Below are 5,531 nucleotides of genomic sequence, written 5' to 3'. Positions count from 1 at the left end.
AACGGGACATGTGATGACATGTGGAGACCACAGGGTTAAGTAGGTTCTGACTGGCTGTCACATCCCTCCTTCATTCCTTCATGTTTTCCCTCAGCTGAAGTATTTAAGAATCCTGATTTATGAACTTGTATTCTTGTCGGTACACCCCAAAACATGCCTGAATTTTTAGTGTTGGAAATACTGGAAGAACATGCAGTTCAGTGCAGGTATTTTTGCAGATGCATGAATATCTGCTTAGTAGATTTTCTTAGCTGTAATTTGTAGGTGGAGGGGAAAAACTTTAAGTTCAAGTAGTTTTCTTAAACTGATAAGTTTAAGTACAAGATCTGGATGAATGAGCACGATGGCTGGCCATGACAAGCAGAAGAGGATGGAAAGAAAACAAAAAAGGACAGATGGCAAGCTGGCTCCTCGCAGTCTTGGAACAAACTGCGAGAGGTTTCCACATGACATGTTCTGACAGTCCCTCCTGCTTCCTATTAGTTATAAAGAACAACAACAAAAGCACAAGCTACTCTGTAGTGTATAGGCTGTCCTCTCATTGTGACATAGCTTAGCATTTGTGCCCCTTCCTACCTGGGCCCCCCCGTTCTGTGTCCGGTGCCCCCACCCCGTCTCCCACACATCACTTTCCGCTATATCCAAAGTTTTGTACAAATGTTTTAAAGTGAATAATTCCCTTTTTTATTTTATAATCGTAAATGTTATGTTTTTATAAATATTATTTATTATACAATGTATATATCTGTATGACTGAACTAAGATTATATATTTGAAGAACAAATCTTGTCTCATTTTTCTTCACTTGAGGTAAACACAAATCAAGCATCACCTTTTTTCATGGAAGCTGCTCGACAGTCTTGCGTTTTCTTTTCCAAATTCTGTGTCTTATGATGCATCAAACATTTAAAGTAAATGTCGGAACTGCTGAAAGATCAGGAATGATTCCAAAATTGACCCAAAATTTGTAGGCACAGTTTTCTGCAGATTATTGAAACTCTATTACTTCCATTACTTTTTAAATTTATTCTTTCATTCATTCTCTGTACCGCTTAGTCCATTAGGGGTCGCGGGTTAGCTGCAGCCTATCCCAGCATTAACAGGTGAGAGGCAGGTACACCCTGGACAGGTCACCAGTCCATCGCAGGGCCAACACATAGGGGACAAACAACCATTCACACTCACACTCACTCCTAGGAAGAATTTAGAGTCATCAATTAACCTAATATGCATGTCTTTGGACGGTGGAAGGAAGCCGGAGTACCTGGAGAGAACCCACGGATACACGGGGAAAACATGCAAACTTTTTAAATTTATTTAATTTTTTTTTTTCTTATCTGTCCTGTCATGACAGCAGAATGACGGTCTGGCTGCCGTGTTGTTCTGAGCAAATTTACTCTCCAAGAGGAGCCTTTTGGATTTGGGGATCCCCTTGAATTTTAAATGTTATTCTTTATTATTATTATTTAAAATATGTTTTAGCCAATTCTACTTATAACCGCTGGACCAGACTAGAGAAAGAGAAGGAAAAAGGTGGATAGTGGATAAAAAGGAACAGATAAAAAAAAAGAACAAAAACAAAAGGTAGAAAACAAATCACAAAAACTGCAATCAAATCTAAACAGAGAAACTAAACAGCTGCAACACCTGGAAAGAAACAGTAACATATGAAGAGAACAGACAATCAACATGAGCACCTCTGAAAAGAGCAAACACATGTAAGACGGTGTGTGAGTACGTGTATGTGTGTACTAAACATTAGGGGTGATTGTGTTGAGTGATCATGCAAATGTAACCGTGCTACCTCCAAGGATCAGCGGCAGACCGAAAGGACCCCAAGTCCCAGGCAACCAGGAGCCACTACAGAACCACGAAAGTCCACCACAGGACCGATCCCTGTGCCCGGACAGAAGGAGGCCGAGGAAGGCTGTAGCCCCAGAGATGTGTGTGTGTGTATCTGTGTATATGTATGTGTGTGTGTATATATCTATATATATATATATATATATAGATATATACACACAGTATCTCACATAAGCGAGTGCACCCCTCACATTTTTGCAAATATTTTAGTATATCTTTTCATGAGACAACACTATACAAACTAAACTTTGTTATTCTGTATGTCAAAGTTTAATTTCTATAGTGTTATCTCATGAAAAGATAAACTAAAATATTTGCAAAAATGTGAGGGGTGTACTTACTTATCATTGCAAAGACCTCCTATGTCCAAAATTCGTGATTTTCTTTTTCCTTCATAAATCAGTACTATTGGTCTGTAGTTTTACTAATATTTAACCAAATATATATGATGTAAAACACAATACCAAGTTTGATGACATTATGTCCATAATTACAAAAACCATACAGCTTTGTTCATTTTTTGAAAAATAATAGTTTTTGAACACAGGAGGTTTGCACCCGACAGTGTGTATATATATATATAAATATATATATATATATATATATCCCTCTGAAGCAACAGTACATTTAGACACACTGTATTTGTGGTACCTTGCTTGACCTAAAAGTCCCCTTGTGTTTGATAGAAGTATATATTTGAAAAATTGAAAACTAGTTAAGATACATGGAACATTAACTGAGTCCTTTCCACAAAGAGCAATGAAACTTCCTTCAATATTCTACATTTGTCTAACTTTAAATTCAATGAAAAGAATGAATCTAACAATAAATATTATATCTATTCCCATGCACAACAGAGCTCTTGCTTCCCAGAAATTATACAAACATCAGTCAGCCACACATTACACAGCATATTTTCCATTATTATGAACACACCCTGTTTATTTTGTTTCAAATCCACAAGCTCCATCCTAATGCTGTAAATATTCACCAGGGCAGGAAATCACACATGTATTAACCTGCCGAGAAAAGTGCTCTATGCAAATTTACAACTTACTCCCGGTTACACAGTTAGTTGCAGAGGGTGCAATGTTTGGGAAGAAAATTAGTCTGTTTTGAATGTTTATCCATATAATAGTGTGGACTCTGCAGACTGGTACTGAGCATAAGTCTTGAGCCACCCTACATTCTCTTCTTTTGTTTATATTTTGCCAGGAAAACGAGTCTCAGTTGCAGAGGTTTATTACAACATATAAAAATGTAAAAGGAAATACAGTAAGACAAAAGCAGAGTTTGAACACTTCTAATAAAGCTTAAAAGTGAATATTTTGGCTGAGAAGCTTTATTCGTCAGGAATAGTTTTCCAAACTTCTTGAAGGACTTCTCAAAGCTCTTCCCTGGATGAGTCTGCTTATTGTTCTATTCTCTGTGGAGATGATCCCACACTGCTTCAATGATGTTGAGGTTCTGGTTCTGGGACCTGTTGCTTCTCATTTTCAGTCCAGTTTTTGTGTCATACCTCAGCCTTTTCTTGTCCGTTACCATTCTTATGAATGGCTTTTTGTCTGCAACCTTTCCATGTGGACATTTCTGATGAGGCTTCAGTGAACAGTAGATGGATCAGCTGAAGCTCCAGATGCATCTCTCAGGTCCCTCTTGTATCAGGTCTTTGCATGTTTTTTTTTCTATTTCCTAAAAACATGGCTTTCAGATCCTGACATCGTTCAGACATCTGCTGTGGATAGCAATTTAAAGCCTGACACTTCTTCTTCTGCCCCCTATTTGTCCAGTTTTCTCAATCTTTATCAAGGAGACCCTGCACATGATGCTGAGATAAACCAAGTTTGTGGCTAATAATTGTTTACGAATCATCTTGTTGCTACAAATAAAATATTTTCCGTTTGTCACACTGTGTTGAATTTATGCATTTTTCATAGATGCAACTACAGAAATTATGTGTTTTTGTGACAGGCTGCTCGTAATGGTCTAAAAATGTTTTGATTTTATTGTAGTGGCTTACACAAAATAACACATTTGTTGACTAAAAATAAACAAAAAAGCCACCAACATCCAACAAAAACCTTTGATAGACCTTCAGAAAGTCTGGAAAACTATTGCTTGAGACCATTTTAAATATTTACAATAATCTAACTGATATAAAGACATGCGGACTGGCTCAACGCTTTCACAGTGCTAAAGTTTTCATAAAGACTTGTTAACTTGAAGAATAACACAGAGTTCCTGTTATAAATGTGATGACGCTATAACCTCTAAAAAAATTAAACATATTTATATTTAAATTAAAATACATTTATTAAAGAAAAGAAGAAGAATGGACCAGGTAGCAACTGATGTCGGACCGATGGTTTAGCTGGCTAGCTCCTCAGTTATTACTTGAAAAGCTGCACAAAGCCAAACACTGGCTGTGGACGTTAACCACTAATGTCTGAAAATAATCATATCATTCTTAATTCAAAGGTATTTATAAGTCATAATCATGACTAATGTTTTCACAATTTCAAGAGGTCACAAACTAGCTATAATTTAATCTACATATTTCTACTTTAAATCCCAAGTCTTCTTTGCACACAGCACAGATCCTGTGCAACTTCCCTTTTAATTGTGCACCAATCAGCCTTAACATTAAAGCCACAGACAGCAGACATGACATTAATCATCATGCAGCAAAGCCACTTTGTTACAAACCAGCTCAAAGTTGCAGACCGACGTACAAACACTGCCTCCGCCCGCCCTGACAGCAGCGGCCACAAAATGCTGCAAAAACTCGAAACAGCCCCCCCAAAAAAAAAAAAAGAGCACAAGGCTTCCCCTCAAATGAATCCTGGAGCGATGGAGTGATCACAGAGTGTGCTGAAACAGGTTCAACACTCCTGTGGGTCAGCTGTCTAGTTAGACCGATAACTTTAATGTTGACGCTGATTGGTATAAGACTGATCATTCATTTACGATACTGCAGAGTTTCTTGTAAGAAATACCAGTAATTTATTCATAAAATAAAAAGGCTTGACCAAAGTAAGTGCACATCTCATGGAATGATAAGTTTACACATATGTGCATACAAATAAAACCTGCATGAGCAAAAATTATCAGAAGTAGTGTTTGTGCAGGCAAATCTAGCCATGGAAGTGTATCTTTTGCCCTGACTGTTACCTATACAAAATCCCAAAGGAGTGCTGTGAACATCAAAGATTACAGCATCAGTCAGGAAGAGAAAAACACAAACGCCTCATCTCATATATTACATGTTCACATAGTGCTGAAGAGGAGAAGGTTGCCTGGTTGCTGCACAAAGCTGCACCGTAGAGAGGCGTGCAGAGCTTCAGGGATGGGAAGGAAGGATGCAGACAGAGATGGAAAGTTTTTCTCGTTTGCTTCCACCTGCCAGCCTCTTTCAGGCTTCCGTTCCTCAGCAACTGTGTGAAGAGAGACAAATGAAAGTGAGAAGAGACAGACAGGCAGAGAAGACGTGCTGCCACAAGAGAGCTCCTGTCTGGTCGACCTATTTTTAGGCACGCTAACTATACCATAAGTCTGTGAGGCTGCGATGAGAGGCAATGCTCCTGCAGCGAGTTGAAAAACGGGATTTTTGCTGTTTATCACCCTCTGATGCCAGTCCTCATGAGGGGGTGTTTAAAAAAGATATGGAT

General features: G+C 38.2%; 1 protein-coding gene across 3 annotated transcripts in view; it reads right to left on the bottom strand.

Annotated features, from left to right (window-relative positions):
* Window positions 1-3,461: 3,461 nt before the first annotated feature.
* LOC121632052 (vesicle-fusing ATPase-like) overlaps window positions 3,462-5,531 on the bottom strand; it is a 36,655-nt gene continuing 34,585 nt past the window's right edge. For 2 of the 3 annotated variants that reach the window (XM_041973216.1, XM_041973214.1), the window contains exon 22: window positions 3,462-5,297. The gene's annotated coding sequence lies outside the window, so the exon portion shown is untranslated. The remainder of the gene's footprint in view (window positions 5,298-5,531) is intronic. The other variant, XM_041973215.1, reaches the window with a different exon arrangement.

Source organism: Melanotaenia boesemani, chromosome 21, assembly GCF_017639745.1.
Source record: "Melanotaenia boesemani isolate fMelBoe1 chromosome 21, fMelBoe1.pri, whole genome shotgun sequence".
Lineage (NCBI taxonomy): Eukaryota > Metazoa > Chordata > Actinopteri > Atheriniformes > Melanotaeniidae > Melanotaenia > Melanotaenia boesemani.
Note: the sequence above shows the minus strand (reverse complement) of the source record. Positions and strands in the feature narration are given on the sequence as shown.